The 17,104-nt window shown below is 40.7% G+C and overlaps 1 long non-coding RNA gene across 1 annotated transcript in view; it reads left to right on the top strand.

Moving 5' to 3' along the window:
- Positions 1–2,138: 2,138 nt before the first annotated feature.
- Positions 2,139–17,104, top strand: part of LOC135447736 (uncharacterized) — a 340,899-nt gene continuing 325,933 nt past the window's right edge. The window contains exon 1 of the long non-coding RNA XR_010440283.1: positions 2,139–2,288. This is a non-coding gene — a long non-coding RNA (uncharacterized LOC135447736). The remainder of the gene's footprint in view (positions 2,289–17,104) is intronic.

Raw genomic sequence — 17,104 nt, 5'->3', positions numbered from 1 at the left:
ATGTCTGCTCTGGGTACATAAGACCTGTGGGTCCATTTGGATGGACGGCTTAGAATGTATTTAATGCATTTAAGCACCATGGGTCCTTTTCTCCCTTGAGTTACTGCAGCATTTTCTCTTTTTTGTTTAATTAATTTTGAAAAAGAAAACGTTTAATGAGCCCCACTTGTGATTTTCCAACTGTTTCTCTGGCTGAAAACTGTCATTTCCAAAAGGATGTATTAATGGTGTTGTTATCTCTTGATCATGTCAATGTTAATGCATGTATGTGCTGTTTCTGCCTCATTTCCACATAATTACAAGGCTGCATTTGGCAAATGAGGGTATGTTTGCTTTCTTGATTAAGAAGGTTCTAAGAAATTTTTGTATGCTTGGTAAAACATAACTTATGAAAAGAGCTAGTTTAGAAGAGAAGCCCAGCAGTAGAGATTCTTAACATTTCCCTAATACTTTCCTCTGCTGGGCAGAAAGCAGTTTGTGAATGCTAATGAAATCAGCTTTGCATCACCCCAGTGAAGCAGCTGTGCATTATTCCTATGAGAGGATGGAGGCACAGCATGATTAAGTTCCTTGTCTTGATTCATATGGCTGCTGGGATTGCAGCATTTGCCCAGGTGTTGCTTTCAGCACTAGGTCCAAGGACCAATCTGGGACACAGTACAGGCTGCTTAAAGTTTTTTTCCTTTCTTCTGGAAGCTACTATTTTGTGTCCTAAAAGCTATGCTCTTGTTTAAATTTAAATTTAAATGTCTCTGCTCTTTATGGCTTAGAAGTTAATGTCCAAATCATGATGTGCGTGTAATAAATGCCTTATTCCTGACATAAGTATTAGAGAGCATTGGACTGAAGGTGTTTCTACCATGATGGGTTAGTTCAAAACATTGTCATGAAGACTTGGATGGTGCCCAGGAAATGTTTCTCCCCCAGTCAAATGAGCCAAGAAAAGAGCAGGGTGGGCACATTAATGTGCTAGAAGAGACTGTGCTTATCACATCTCCTTCATCAGAGGGATATTGGATATTGCAATGAATATTGGTTAAATGTGAATTCCTTTTCTTTCTGATCCTTGCCTGGGTCACAGAGGGAAGAGCTGTCTCTTGCAGCTGATCTGCCCCATCATTCAGTCACCTGCTGGAGGCTATCATTTAATGATAGTTTTTTCTGATGGGCCTCCAACACTAGCTTTAGATTTAGGCTTTGTGGACATACAGACCTCCACAAAATGTGCTTTTTGTGACAGATAAGCAGTGAGATGCATTTCTATGGCAACTATTACAGTACATGATGCAGCCTGAGGCAGTACTAAATTTTTTTCTTGAAAGACAGCAAGCTCTAAGTTGCACAGAAAGAGCTGGGAAACTTGTCAATAATATTTTATGGATGTGAGTTTGTTTGGGGCATAAGCCTCTCCTTGTATTGCCTAGTGTGCTGACCCTAAAATTTTAGTTCAGTTTTTGAAGCCTCAATAACCTGTGCACATGCAAGCATTTGACAGAAAGTTGGTTATGTCATGTCAGTCTTCTCACTGTTGTGAAAAATACCTTAATAGCAGTAGTAAAATTTGGCACTATTTTTTTTTTTTTTGCAAAGTGCTTTGTTGCCTTAACAGCCTCATCCCTGGCAGAACCAGTTAAAATGGAAAGTTATGCCAGCAGGATGATCAGAGCAAGTACTCAGATGGGGTGCAGCTGGTTCTAATCAGTCTTCATTAATCCATCATCACTGGTGATGTAAAGTTATCAAGGTCTCTGCATACAGGACAGGGCTGATAGTGGTTATTCCTTGAGGGTTTGAGCTTTCACCACACTCACACCAAGCCCTAAATGAGTAATACCTGAAGGGAAGCAGTGGTGTCTAGCAAAGGCTTATTCCCTTCTTTCTGAATTTACTTGGGCTTAGATGGTCAAGAAGGCAGTTATGGGACAAGATATTACTTTTGCAACTTGGAAGACCAAAGCTAGAATTCTTCAATTAACCCTGGAGAGCTCATGTCTTCAGGTGTTTCTGGGTTTTGTTATTGAAGTGCCACAGGTGCCCTTAATTCTGCTGTTTGTCTCAGAGATCAATCCCACCTGTGCTGGGTGGCTTTATTGGGGCCACTGAGCTGATTTGTTAGAGTCTGGGTATGGGCTCTTTGCTGCTCTGTAGACAGAGCCAATGGTACTAAGGAAGAATTAATATTAATGAATTGACCCAGCTTGTGGGTGAGCATTCTGAGTGCTGAACCACATCCCCTTTAGAGAAGTGAACACATGGTTCCCAGCCAGGAGCTGCTGAGAGAAGTCAGAGTGAGTACAATGTTTTCACTTTGGGATTTGGGCACTATTGGGATAAAAAAACCAGGGAAAACAGGGAATCTTAAGCTGTATATAGAATATAAATAAATGGAGGGAGTGACAGAGGAAGGAAAGAAGGACTGTAATCTGAGTTTGTTTGCTCTGCTAGTGTACTGTGTTCCTCTCTGATTGTCTGACTACTCAACATGGAGTAGATCTGCCTCAGTTTGTAAGACAGCAAGCAATGCTTTTTCTTCTTTGCCCCAAGCAGCCTGAAACATCATCCTGGAAAGAGCGTGCTTCAGTTTCCTCTGGCAAAGAGGAGTCTGGACCTATGACTTTCTGTGTGCTCAGTCACAGGGTTAGTTGAGCATTTTTATAGCAGAGTTTAAAGTTCCCAGTGACTCTGTAGTTGCTCTTTTCGGGCCAGGTCAACAGCTTTTTGTGTGTTAGTAGAAACCATTGCAGGTTGCAGCAATAGCTGGGGGAAGGGTGTTCAGAGAACAACCAAGAAGGAAGGAGTGGTGCTTCAAAAAATGCTTCTTTTCATTGAAGAAATTAGTGAGACCTTTTGGCTTGTGTTGAGGTCCATGTCTGCACCTGAAAATGAAAGCACTTTGGAGAAATGAGCTTTCTGTGATTTTGTGCCTTCCCTCTGCTAGCCTTAGACCTGTTGTGCTCTTGGAAGTTCCCATTACTTACCCACAGGAGTCAGGCTTGTAATTAATGACTGAGAGCCCTGAACATCACAGATAACACCACCACTCCCTCCCAGGCTCCTCCTGAAGATTAACTGTAAGACTTATTATTTTATCATGTGGAGTGTTTTCTTACAGTTGTTAAAAGGAATTAGGACTTGAAAATTTAGTGTGTTTTATCTGGTGACTTAATCAGCTGTGAGACTGGCTGTGCAAAACACATCATAGGCTGTTAATGAAAATTTCTCTGATATGGGTAAGACCTGAGATATGTTGACAGCAGACAGAAATCAAAGAAACATTTGTGTGTTTCAGCTACAGATTTGACAGAAGGTGAATTTGAGAGCAGTAAACCCAGCTTGAGCATGATGTCTAGACTATATTATGGAACCTTATTTCCAGATGAATATAATGCAAAAGAAAGGAGATAGTGTTTGCACATCAAGAGACCAAGTCCATAGCCTGGTCCCTCTGACTGAGTGCAGGACCATCTGGTTCTTGCCTGGTGTTGGCAAGGGTCAGCTTTTATTGCATTCCATCTTTCTTGCTGCTCAGGAAAAATTGCTTGCTAATTAACAGGAAACATCTCCCAACATGTAATAAACATAGAGACCTTTCTTGAAAATTTTTCAGCTTTACTGAGAGGTGTCAGTCCTCAGATATTACCAACTGATGGTGCATCTCATAAATAGCTGTCATGTCTACTGTGATCTGATCTCCTCTGCTCAGGAAGATGGCAGCATATTTGGAAAACAGATGGCCTTAGTCATGGTTCTGCTACTCTGCTGGCCAAATGACAAGGCATCTCTTGCTTTTACTGCATTTGTGCTATTTTTCTTGCTGTAATGCTTTCATGCTTGTTAAAATAGTATGGTGTTGTTGCATTGTAAATAGTTGTGTGGTCATACTTTCAATTCAAACTGGCTTATCTTTGTTCTATGCAGTTACTATTCAGAAATTTAATATGCTGCTTGTTTGTTTTCCAGATGCCTCAGTAGAAATGTTACATAAAATGGAGTCTAATGTTAATCTTTGTGGAAGCACACTTATAAATGCCATTCTTGCTCAAAACACTGCTGCCCAATGTGGCTCACTGCTTATGATTTCCAGTTAACTTTCCAGCCATCTGACAATGCTTCTGTCCAAACCAATTTGATTCAAGCAATTTGTGAGGCATTGTAGTGGATGTTTGATGAAAGTCAAGATATTGCATTTCCTGTGTTGCCTTCAGCTACTGTTGATTTTGTTTTTTGTAATTTGATCACAAAAAGCACTCAATCTTCCTTGTCCCAATTTGTTTTATTGGCCACTGTGCCATTGCAAGCAACAGTGAATGTGGGAATTTCCTCCTGGATTGAAGCAGGAAAGTTTCAGTGGCATTTCACCAGGGCTGCTGTCATTTCTGCCTATTCAGACAGATGTTACTCTGCAGGTGATGGAAATGGAAAAGACCCACAGATGACAGTGACTAAAGCTCAAGATGCAGCAAATTTGAAAAATGTAGTCAAGGGAGTTTGTGCTTCCTGGTTGGAATACAGTCAGAATTAAAACAAACATTGGCAAATATAAATTCTCTAACCTCCTTTCAGAGGAACCTGTGGCTCTGAAAGTGCCCCTTAAACCTGCTGTGTGTTCTTCATGTCTGCATGTTTCAGTGTTAGCACAAGGGAATCAGACAAAATGGGTTTATAGTTAGAAAAGTACTCGGTTTGGAAAAGTCTTCATGTATGGAAATATCCCAAGATGAAAACTTTCCAAGGTTGTTTGCAGCTCCTGAACTGAGAAAGGGTGAGAGGGGAATGGGGTTGAGCCCAGGAGCTTTCTGCTGTGCAGCTGGAGAGGGCAGGGTACAGCTTGTGTCCAGCTGGCTCTGTGTTCCAGTGTGATCTCTGCTTTGTTGGCAGAAATCCTCTGCTGACCAGGCTTCCCTTAATGCCTCTTGCATTTGGAGAATTGTGTAAAAGCTGTTGGAGCTGTTCAACGAGCAGCCTTGCAGGAGGGACTCCTTGCATGTGTCTGAAAAGTTTGCTTCTGGGGCACAGAGCAAGCTGCTGTTGGTGGTGTCATGGCCTGGTGTTTGGGGAATCACAGCACTGCTGAGGTGGTGTGCTTAAAGAGTGAAGTATTTTTTTTCCTGGTGTCTCCTGAAAGACAAGAGTTTCTGCCTGTGTCTTGAGTCTGTGCTGCACAATGTTTGCAGCTGACAATTTGCACAGGACCTATATCACAAGCAGAATTGGTGGCTGTGCTTGTACTGCTTCATGTACTGTACGTGAAATGTATGCCATCTCTTTGGGGGTCAGGATCACTAAAACTGTGTTGAGAACATCTTATTTCTCCCCCTTGTACTTAACTGGCTAAACCAGCTCAATATGCAGATTTTTCTTGAAAACTTGGGCAGAAGAGTGGAAAAAAATATTCAAATGAATAGCATTTCAAATGAATGAAAATGGGTAATGCTCCCCAGAGCAAATAGGATTTATAGTGATTTCAATATGCATGTGTGGGGGAGAAAAATACTGACAAGTGTAATAAAAGAAATATTGGTGTTTTTTTTTAAGCAATCACTGTGTAAAATATTGTCCTTGGAATAGAAAATTTACCTTGATGTTGAAATAATGCATTGGGTCTTTTCCTGTCAGCATTATATCAAAGCCTCAGTATATTTTTCATTCCCCCAGGCATTATTTTCCAGCTATTGTCCTCAGTACCAAACTCCATTCATAACATATATTTATAGCTGGAGATTTTTCATAATATATAAAAATGAGGAAGCTGCCACAAAATTGCTTTTGGTTTCCTCTGAGACTTGCAAAATAGATGTTAAAAGCAAGTGATTTAAGCCAGCAATTTTATTAAAAATGTATTATTGCCATTTGTATTTTTCACAATAATTCTCCAGAACTATCTTAGGCTTCCAAGAATGAAGTATGAAGCTTTGACTCAGCAGCTTTGTTTTTAGTTTATTTTAAACTTTGAGACAACAAATCTGCTGGACCAAGTTTATGCCAAATAAATGTGTGCCAGACTTATGCCAGCAGAGCTTCTGATTCAGTCTCTCTGTCTCATTTCAGTGGGAGACAGTCAAGACAGGGAAACGAAGCTGTTTTCAGACACTTAGTTATGCAGATCAATACCCATGTGGTTTACAAATGGCTAAGGAAGTTGTGTTTTCCTTTGGGAGTGAGTTCCCTGCCTGAAAGCTGCAAGAAGTACCAAGTACCATTTGGGAAAATCATCTATGGGCGAGGTGTATTTTTCCAAATCACACAGAATCTGGAATGGAGCAGGAATTTCCACCTAGATTTCTGCGTTCCAGGTGGGGACTTCCTCCATTTGGAGGCCAGGCTGTGCCAGCTCTGGCTTGCTAATTTGGGGTCATAATTTGCATATTGATCAAGGTCTCTTTTGCCTTTTATTTGCTTCCATATGATTAGCATGTGTCAGGCTATATTTCACTGGTCAGTTTGTTAAAGTGGAAAAAATGATGGTGTTTAATGAAGACTGATTGCATTGGCCAAGTGATGTTGTTGGTGAGTATGATACATAATTCAATATGAAGACCATAAATACCTGAAAGAAGTCCACCCATTGTTATTGGTGAGAGGAGTGGTCAGTATTTGAAGCTTCTGAAGTGGCAGGACAAGACTGACTCTTAGGACAATACATTCCCATTTGTGCTGTGGGATACTTGGCAAATGGGGTATATGAATAATAGTTTTTAAAATTTATAAGTGTCAGTGCTTTCTATGTACTTGTTCTGGTCCATGTGCACATATGAATTTCTTCATGCAGACACCTTGTGAGCCAGAGATGAAACAGACCTTTGTGACAGAGGAAGGGTTTCCTTAGTGCAAGACATAACATTGTGTCCTGCTTTTGCTGGATGCCTGTGGGACTGGGGTCAAAGTGTTGCTGCCCTGCACACCTCTCCTTTGCACAGCAGCATGAAGAGAGCTGGGAGAGAATTTCATCTCTGAAGGTTCTAGAAGGTGCTTTTCCCCTCCTACCCTTCTCTCCAGTATTTGGCTTTATGTTGGCTTAGGTGCTCATATGATTTCTTGCTCTTCAATTGTTCAGGAAGGAAAAGTAAGCGTGGAAAAGACTTTGACAGTTCAGTATAAGCTTTTGAATAAGTTGACATTTATGTCAAAAGTAGTGGGGGAAATTCAGCTCAAGTTAGAAGTAATGTTTGTTCAGCACACCTGCTATGTGAGCCTATTTAGTGAGAGAAAACATTTCTTTATATCTCAAGAAAGATTTTCATGCTACATTATGTCATCGAAAAATTATAACAGAAATTGCTATTTTGTCATTAAAACTGTTCTGCATTTTTTTTTTAGGAAACTTACACATTCATAAATAAAGCAAAATAGCAGCATTAAAGCAGACAGGATATACTTCAAGGTAGTGACTAGATCACTGCTTTTTCATCTCCTGTTTTTATTACTCTGCTTCTGCTGATAGCTTCTTCAGGGGAGATTTTAAAAATGGATTGCCTGTGATGTTCTTCAGTGTCGGATATAAATAAAGGAAAACTGCTGTGTGTTATTTTGTTGGAAGCTTCTTGTAGAGCTGTGTAATCAGGGCAATTAGAACTTTGCCTATAGTTTGTCTTGGGGGTTTGCAGTGCATACCAATTTCATCAGCCAGGAACTGAACATAAGTGCCTGGCCCCCTCATACATCTGGAGACTTGCTCAGAGAGTAATGGCTTCTAAGCTGGCTCCCCTGGATCCTACATCATTTGTGAGAAGTTTTGCTTATCTTATGAATTTTTGTTTAAACAGCAAGACCTCTGACATGATGTAGTAAGATAACATCAAGAATAGTCCTTTATCCAGCATTATTTTCTGGCTTTTAGAGATATTTAAACCAACTTTTTTAGCTACCAGAATTTATCAGGTGTGAACATCTGAGATGCTTCTGTGATCCTTCCAGTGGTGTTGCTGGAGTGACAAAGCAAGGAGTGGTGAGCTGACAGTGGAGTGAAAATATGGCATGGGATGAAGAGAGCCTGGGAATAACTGTTGCTCTGGAATTCTTAGAGCTTTATTTTTCCTTGATATTTTAAAAAGCTGAGAGCTTGTTCTGTAGCAGTTAGAACAAAAGACAAGTATCTGGGAAGGGCTTGTGTGGATCCAGGCATCTGGTCTTACCTGAGGAAAATTCAAGGTCAAGCCAGTATTAGTTATGTAATTTAGAGATGCAATCTGGCTGTGAATGTTGTTTTTTTCTTTTTTCAGTATGAAATATTATTAAATTTGTAGCTCTCATACAGGTCTGTTGGCAGTATGTATTCATATACTGCCAATGGTGGTATATGCTGGCAGTATATGAATACATATATATATTCATATATGGGATTCTGCTTCTATATAACTGATCAAATTGACTATTTTTCTTTTTAATTGCAATTACTGGTCTAATCAATAGTATGGTTAACCCTCAGCCCACATTTGGAGCAAGGTGTTTCCTCCTCTCGGTAGTGCCAGCACACAACGAGCGTCAGGTGCAATGATGGAAGTTCAGGCACTGAAAAAACAAGTTTTTAAAGCCTGGCTTTGGGCTGTGTGTGTTTTCCCTGCCTCCTGCGGGTGTTGTGCGAGTCTGTCCTTGCGCTGTTGCCACCAGCAGCGGCGGTGGCAGGGCTGATGTCACAGCGACCTCACCCTGGGCGCAGTTTCACACCCGGCTGTGGTGTAAGGGAGGTGCCTGCTGAGGGTGAGTAGGGGTGATGGTTTTGTTGGATCCTACTCCAGATTTTTCCCAAGACACGACTGTAGATGTCAGTGTTTAACTAGCACAGGGCTGCTGACTGTTCTGCTGAGAGAGCTTCTGTCAAAGTTTGATTCTGGCTTTTCACTGCAAGGGGAGAAATGTGCTTTCCAAACTGGGACTTGGTGCCTGAAAAGAGACATCTTGTATACTTCAGAGGAATAGTGCTTGATTTAATAGCAAGTTTTTTCCTCATTCTTAACAAAATTCCCTCTGTGACCTTGTATCTTCCCACCAAAACCCACTCCAAATTCAATTACAGGCTTGTAAATACCTGCTGTAGATTTGAAACTCTGGTTCTTTGACTTGTGGCCATACTGTATTGCCATATTTTATTCTCAAAAAGCATGGAGTAGTTCTGCATGCTTTTAGTGTTTCCTGAGTTTATAAATAGTATTTTGGCCAAGGACTTTTATAGTTCAATTAATGTTTCTTTATGGGATAATTGAAGGTCAGAGAAGGCTCCTGTTAACAGCAGGAGGCTATGACTGTAGAACGATGAACAATACATTAATTTTTTGGACAATATATGTATTTAATTGTATAGTCTCATTAAGTGCTGTTTTTTTTTTTAAAGTCCGATTTGAAGGGCACTGAGCATTCCAATTAGACTCTCCTTTGCTAAACCCAAATTATATTTTGAAAATGAAAGTGGGTTAAAATCATCAAGTTTTGGAGCATATGATCAATTGTAGAAATGAATTATGTGAAGGCTGCTGGTTAAAATATATGTAACATGTACATATTTTTTCAAAAATAGGTATGCTGTGTGTATTACAATGTAAAACACAGTTAATTGATACTCCTGTGTCTAATTTTTTTCTAGATAGCAGGCATTGCATTTTATTCTGGGCTTCCAGGCAACTGCATCTATCCAGTGAAATGTTTCAGTCAATGGAATAAAGTGTAAATAGGACTTGAATGCAACATGCTCTGGCTGCCCAGTGCCAGAAGTAAAACCTTGTAGAGTGCTTGTTGCTGCATACTGACTTCAGTGGTTTTTTTTTTTCCAGCATTCTAGTTAAAATTTAAAAAAACAGGTCAATAATATTGTCAGTTGTAACTCAAAAAGAGGAGGAATTCCAGTAAAAAATTATAGAGAAGATTTCTTGTGAAAGAAAGGTGTTGGTAATATTACCCATAAGAAACTCTGAAAATGCTATAGGAGAGGCAGGTAGGGCAGCCCTTTAACTTGTCTTGGTATTTCTATGCCTGGTGTGGAGGAAATGTTGAAAAACCAAATTCATCTGGTTGCAGTTTTTATGTCAAGGCTTCTAGTTGGGGAAGATTTGTCCAACTTTGGCCAGACTGAGCTCTCAAATGCTGCAAAATTCCAGCTGGGGCAGGACTTTACTGCAGGGTGATAGAATATAAGAAAATAGAGAGTGCAGAAAGTAGTCTTACCCCTAAGGAGTTGCAGCTGGGTTAATTATCAAAGATTAGGAACAGGCCTGACTTTAACAAGCCACAGGTGTAACCAATGAGAAGAAGATGCTATAAAAGAGTGGGGTGGCTGGCTGAGAAGGGAGCTGGAGTCATTGTCTGCTTTGTGAAGGAGAAAGAGTCAGTGCTCTGAGGAGCTGCTCATGAGAAACACCAAGCAGGTATGGAACTTTTGTGATAGCAGACAGCAGTATGGAACCCCTGCAATGAGATGACAACACTTTAGCATCTGTGTCCTAATATCCCTGACTATTGCAGAGTGGGAATGTCAGCTGGGTATTGCCTTCCCTGAGCTCCTCACTTTGCTCTCTGGAGAGTTGTGCCTTGGGTATGGAAATGGTGGCTGGGCTCTGCATTTGTGGGAACAGGAGTGCAGAAAATGGGAATGGAGTGGCTGCAGGAGACTGAGTGGTTGGAATTTGCTTCCAGTGGGGAGCATAAATGCTACTTAACAAGGACCTGAATTGATTTCTCCTGGAATATTGTGTACAGATCTGATGACCCATGTCCAAGGAAATAAACTGGTGCAAAGAAAGCTTGCTAGTGTGATAAGGAAAACAGAGAGCTTACTTTATGAGAGGAGACTAGGAGAGCTTGGCTTGTTTGCTTAGCATGGTATTGCAAAGGCCAAGAGAGGGATATGTTTGCCTGTAAATATATCTAGGAGATAAATATCAGGCAGGGGGAAGGCTCCAGCTGGGGACCAGCTAAAGCTTGGCTCCTTGGTAAGGAAAGGCTGTTGCCTCTGCAGGGGTGTAAAACCCCCATTGCTCTGCTGGCTGTGGAAGCAAAAGCCCTGGTGCTGCTGTCCAAGGGCATGCCACTAATTGCCAATAATTTAAGTGGAGTGGCTTTGCCCTGTGAGTGTATCTGCACACAGACACTGAACTCTGCCTGGGCCAAGGTTCTGTCACCAGGAGCCCCTTTCAATTGATCTGTATGGAGCAACTCCCTGGGAAAATTCTTCACAACAAAGGGAAAAATAAAGGGAAAATTTCTCCCTCTGGAAAGATTTTCTGGGTTATATTACCTGAACTTTGGACCACTGTAGATTCAGTTCCCTGTAGGAAGGATGTGTCCACTTTTCCATGTTGAATTAAAGTTTTATTTTAGCCTGAAGATCATGTGTACTTCAGCACCTTATGGAATGATCTTTTCCTTTTCAAAAACATTGCTGAGTTAACTGTATTGCTCGAAGAGATATCTTGATCCCTAAACACTAATTGCATCCTGTTTGCATTGAAAAATTTGTTCTGCATTTGTGAATCATCTGTGAGAGCTGGTTGTGATTCAGTACCTCCTACAATCACACCTGGTCAGGCTTTCACTGGCACAATCTCCATGGCTGCGATTCAGCTGAAACAGGATCTCATCTGCTGGATTCTTAGGGTTGCTCAGAACTCAGAAGACATTTTGACTTTTCCAATCATCTCCTGGAATATAACCAGTCCCAAAGGCAGGCAGGAACACCTCTGGACTGGTTGTGCTCTTTTCCCTTTGTGTTCAGGTACTGTCTGTTGCAACAAGTACACTCAAATCTCTTGGCACATTCTGTGCCAGGGCTGAGCTGCTCCTGTAGTGAAGGGCTTCATCCTGGGCAGGTGACAGTAAGAGTGGCAGGCAGGCTGTCTGTTCAAGGCATTCTTTTCTAGGCACCTCTGCCCTCTGGGTAGCTCAATAGATGCCTGTTTTCAGGTAGTTTATCTGCAGTAAAGAAATTGTGCCCTTGTTTGGTTCATCCTCACCCTGAAATCTTGTTAGTGGGGGAAGAATTTGCTTCTGGAATTATTCTCTCTGAATCCCAAGGAAGTTTGCCCTTAACAAGTGATAGGGACAGGCTTGAAATGCAGCTGTAACCTGACTTATGTTGCTGGGTCAACTCCCTGGTAAGCAGGACAGTATGATGCAAATCAGTGCTGACTTGACCTTACATAACATTTTTGTCTTGGCTAAGGCTGGACAAGAACTCTTGAAATACTTGCATACAATCCAATCATCTCTCTAAAAAACTGGAACAATAACTTTAAAAGTTAAGCCAGTGGATAACTTCACAGATATGATGCTGATTTTCATTAAAAGAATTGTTAATTTGAAATAATGTATTGGTTTTACCCTGTAGACAAACTTAGCAATTTCTTGTGGCTTGCTCCTAGGTACTTCAGGCTTTTTTCTTACTGTGTTGGATGTATATTTGATATAATATTATTAGATTTGCTTGCAGTAATCCTTAGGGATAGTAATTCTTTCCATTAGATCAATAACACTTTCCTACTAAAGTGCTTTTTTTGAAGGATAGTCATCCCAAATGTGGTATGCCCATTATAAAACCCTGTAACTGTTAATTAAAACAGATTGAAGTTTGCACCTTCTGTTATACAGTCATATTTGGAATTATATAAAATGAGAAGTTCTGTACAGGAAAGCTTTTTGCTCAGATAATGCAAATGTTGTCTCACCATCCACTTATTTCCAAAGAGTGGAAAAATTACCTGTTTTCCTCTGCAGTTGTAGCTGGCAATGGATGTGGTATATGTCAGAATGCATTAATATTCCAATGAGTGCTGCCATGATGGAACAAATGCTGATATAATCGGGCTGCAGGATGATGTGCATGCAGAGCAGCCCAGTTTAGGCACGACTGAGCTGTTAATCAACTTGGTGTGCAAGAGCAGGAGTTATGAACTCACCAGGTCACCAGCACAGTAATTCTCTCTAGAGATTCTCTGCTGTATTTGCCAGCCACAAAGAACAACTTTTGGCAGTAGAGCATGAGCAATGGCTTGTTGGAGGCTGGGCCTTGGGAGAGGCAGCCTGCAGTGCCAGTCTCCATCACAGGCACTGTGAGTAACTGGAGTTCTGGAGGCTGAACAGAAGAGTAGAATCTTTTCACACTATCTTGAGATAGGAGAGTTTTGTTCCATGCCAAAGTGAAAATCCTAAACACCTATCCTTCTAATGGATTGTCTCTTCAATTTTCAGCTTTTTTTGAGAATTTTTTTGACAGTTTAAATGTTTTGGTATATTTATTTTTGCCGGTAAGCGGGGTTTGAATCTAGGACGTTACTGTGAAGCTGCAGAGAAGAAATAAATAATGTTTTCATGTAACTTTCATATCCATCCTTAGTCCTTGGAAACCATCCCCAGACCTGAGAAAGTCACAGGTGGCATAGGCAATTGAGAGTAGCTTTGCTGGTGCTTAACAGCTCTGCCCTTAGCAGGTGTTAAAGTAAAAAGCCTAATTTGTGGAGATTATGTGCTTAAATATCAAAGGAATGCATTACTAGTCTCAGCTGCTTGCATTATTATTTTTTTGATAAATGCCCTTTCTTTTCAACCCTGCCTGTGCTGAGGGAGAGAAGGAGTTTGCAGTGTGGTGTTTACTGAGTGTCTGACTGTTCAGCCAGTCCTTCTCCTCCTGCTACAGCTCATGTGTGAGACCTGCCTGCAGCTCCCTCAGTTTGATCTGCATTCAGAGCCTTCCCCAAGGCAGGTATTTTACCAGTGAGCAAAAAAATCAAGGTGCTGTTTACTGGCTGTGCAGTTTGCCCAAGTAATCTTTCAAAGAACAATGTTAGTAGAATGTTTTTAAATGGTAAGAGCAGGGTTTATATGACTGGTCCCTGACTTTGCTATCTGAATTTTGGGAAGGAAAATAAGGCAAAATGTTGTCACTTCTTCAGATACGACCGCTTTAACCAACAGTTTCATGTCACAGCTGCTGTTCAAGACAGGTGGACAGTGCCCAGCAATATTTTGGTTTGTAAATGACAATTATTACTGGGCTTTGGGAAACATGGGCACCCAGAGGCAGTGGGAGCTGTGGTGTCTGTGAGCTGGGCTGGAAGGGCTTCATCCTGTGCCTCTTGTTAAGTACCTGAAAGTCCAGAGCAAACTTCCCCTTCTGGCACCCAGGGGCTGGCCATACTTATTGTAGAGCAGAAGTACAACTTGCAAGGAGCTACCTTTTCATCATCCACTGTACCTGCCTAAACTTTTGGGACAAACTCCTCTCTGCTGCAAACCTTGCATGCTGAGAAGCTGGTGTGGGAGTGACTCAGTGTGGGCACAATAAAAAGGTTAAAAAAAGGGTAAATACTGTCAGCTGTGGCTTCGGCTGTCTTCTGACTTCAGGATGAAAGGCTGCCTTATGAAACACCACCTCCTGACTTGTTCCAGCATTCATCCCTGTGAGGGGTTCCTGTGCCCTGTGGACACTGTATTGAATTTCTTCAGTGTCCAGAATATTTCTGCTTCGTGCTCTGCAGGTGCAGGGCAGTCCCCAGGAGTGGGCAGTGCTGCACACAGGAGCTCTTGTTTCCCCCAAATGACAGCACCAGTGACATAAGGATTTTAACTGGGGCTCCCAGTGGGTTAATGCTCCATCTGGGCATCTTCTCTTCAACCTTGCTGTGCCTACAAATCCAGCTTTTATCACACCACAGGCATTTCATTATTTCCTGGTCATTGCTGACTTCAGTAATTGTCTAGAAAATTCTGAAAGAAAAAAACGATCTCTAAGCCTTTTAAAAAAAGTTCTTTGTTTAGTCATTATCCAAGCCTCTGGGACTTTGCTGCCTCTGTTAGCCTGCTGGGGGAGAAGGCAGTTGTGAATTTTTGGGACCATTTTAGCTTACAGGCCCTTGTGAATATCCTGCCAGTGGTGTTGGCATGGACAATGTTGCAAATGCATAGGTTTTTGTAGGACAGAGCTATTTTAATGAAAAAAACATGGTATTGGAAGTTTCTGGACTCTTCTTGATTTGATGATAATGGAGAGTAATTTGATTTCAGGGTGGTAGTAAAACAGTGAAATGCCTTTTAGGGTAGCCATATGTCCGTAAACCACACATTACCTGCTGAGGGATGGTTTTGTCTATAATGAATACTAAATATTGTACTAGCTTAATATGCTGTTTTCCTGAATAAGTAATATCTTTGTCTTTTAAACCTGCTGATTGTAACAGTGAGGAAATGTGTATGTGTGTAAGCATTTTTTCCTTCTTTCTGAAAGATTTTGGTGTGAGGCAGCTGTGATATTAAAAGTGCTAGGAAGTTTTTGATTGTGATTACAGTGTTGCTTTAATTTTGTTCTGGAGATGAATTCAGACAAGCAAATGATTCCTTACAATATAGTCAAGTTTCACTTTATGTGGTGGGATTTGACCTCTGATTGCTGTGGATCCCTGATGCCCTTTATTGAGATGGATTCTGAGGCTCAAAAGGAGAATGGCTGCTGAGACTTCACTGGGTGAGGGGAATGGCTGAGTCCCTACAGGAGCATTAATTACTGCCTGAAGCAACTCAGGAAAGGAAAGAAAGCAGCTGACATGTCACTGAAACATTCCTGTTCTAGCTCAGTTTCTGTGGAACTAACAGAAGGAAAATATAGTGCTCTTTACGTAACATTTTATTGTTTACTCCTAATTAGGGAAGATCATACTAAAATGACAGTTTTTCATATTTACTTTTCATTTTGCTGTTCTTGAATTGTTTTAGATTTCTGTTGTGCCTTTTAGGGATTTTTATATCTAAGCACTTCTGTCACAGGAGAAAGAAGTATTATTATAGTATGCAGTTGTTTTTATATCAGGGAGATGTGAAATATTTCTGGCAGTGCATTACAAACATGCAGAGTGGTTCTCTGTGTTCAGTAGTGGTGAACACAGAGAACCACTATTTTGTGCTATTTGTTCTCAGAGGAATTTCATCCTGAATTTCTCTTTTCTTCAGCAGTAGATGAGTACTTGTTCTTAAAGTTGGAAGAGGAGTGTATTTTATACCAAGTAGCCCTGGAGATCCAAGTGGGGGTTCTTGGTGTTTAGCAGAGCAGGGATAAGATTTTAGAATGAAGTTGAAAATGTAAAACTATGGCAAGATTTATTTTAACAGTGGAGTAGTTCAACATGGAATTTGTTGTGAAGACTTTTCTATTATAAGAGTTTCCCTTATTCTCATTTCTGCTCCTGCCCAGGTTTGAACATGCTGAACCATCTCCTCCTGCTGAATGATGTGCAGTGCTCATATTCTGATCTGCTCAAGGAAGAGTGATAATGTAGAGATATATAATTTTGGGTGTTGCCTCTATTGATAGATCTGCTTTAATAATGCAGGATTTTCATTATTTTAGTGCCTTTAATATACTCTCTGTCACTCTTATGGCTCAAAATGAACTTTAAAAATGTTTCTGTTATAAAGAGAATAACAGAGGGTAAAGATGATTTGCTTGTGAAAGAATGTTGCCCGTGGATGTATTAGACTATAATATTTGCACTTGGATTAATGTAGGGATGAAAGGAGGTGTGCACTTGTGTACATTTCCCTTTCAGGAATCTGTGACCTGCCTCTGTGGCTTCTATAGTTCTGAAAAACGTGTGTGTTTGTTGTTTGTTTGTTCCCCACCCCCTGAGTTGTACAAAAGTTTGGATGGTGGTTTCAAATGCCTTTTTAAATTTTTTATTTGAAATCTCCTTGGTGGCTTTGGTGATCTTGAACAAAGGGGAAGGAAATGCCAACCAAGCTTTTCATTTAAATGAAGTTATTTGGGAGAGTGTTTCCTTTATCAAGTTGTGTAAATGAAAGAGGCCCAAAGGAAAAGGCTGTGTCTAGAAGCAGAAGAAAAGCATCAGCCTGACTGCAGAAGAGGGGAAGTAACTAAAATATTTATTTTACTAGGTTGGAGAACAACATATGTTAGGCAGCCTTGACTTTTTAGAAGAATGAACTTTACTGTGACATACTCAGCTACATGCAGCAACAAACACTCCCTAAAGCAGAACATCAGACAGAACATTCAGTGAGCACAGGGTGCTGGATGCAGGATGGTGTTTATTTAAAAAGAAGTTGGCATTTCTCAAAAACCATGGCAAATATGCCATTATTTTTATTTTCTATGCAACCTGTGATGTATCAG

The sequence above is a fragment of the Zonotrichia leucophrys genome, chromosome 4A, assembly GCF_028769735.1.
Source record: "Zonotrichia leucophrys gambelii isolate GWCS_2022_RI chromosome 4A, RI_Zleu_2.0, whole genome shotgun sequence".
Classification (NCBI taxonomy): Eukaryota; Metazoa; Chordata; class Aves; order Passeriformes; family Passerellidae; genus Zonotrichia; species Zonotrichia leucophrys.
Note: the sequence above shows the minus strand (reverse complement) of the source record. Positions and strands in the feature narration are given on the sequence as shown.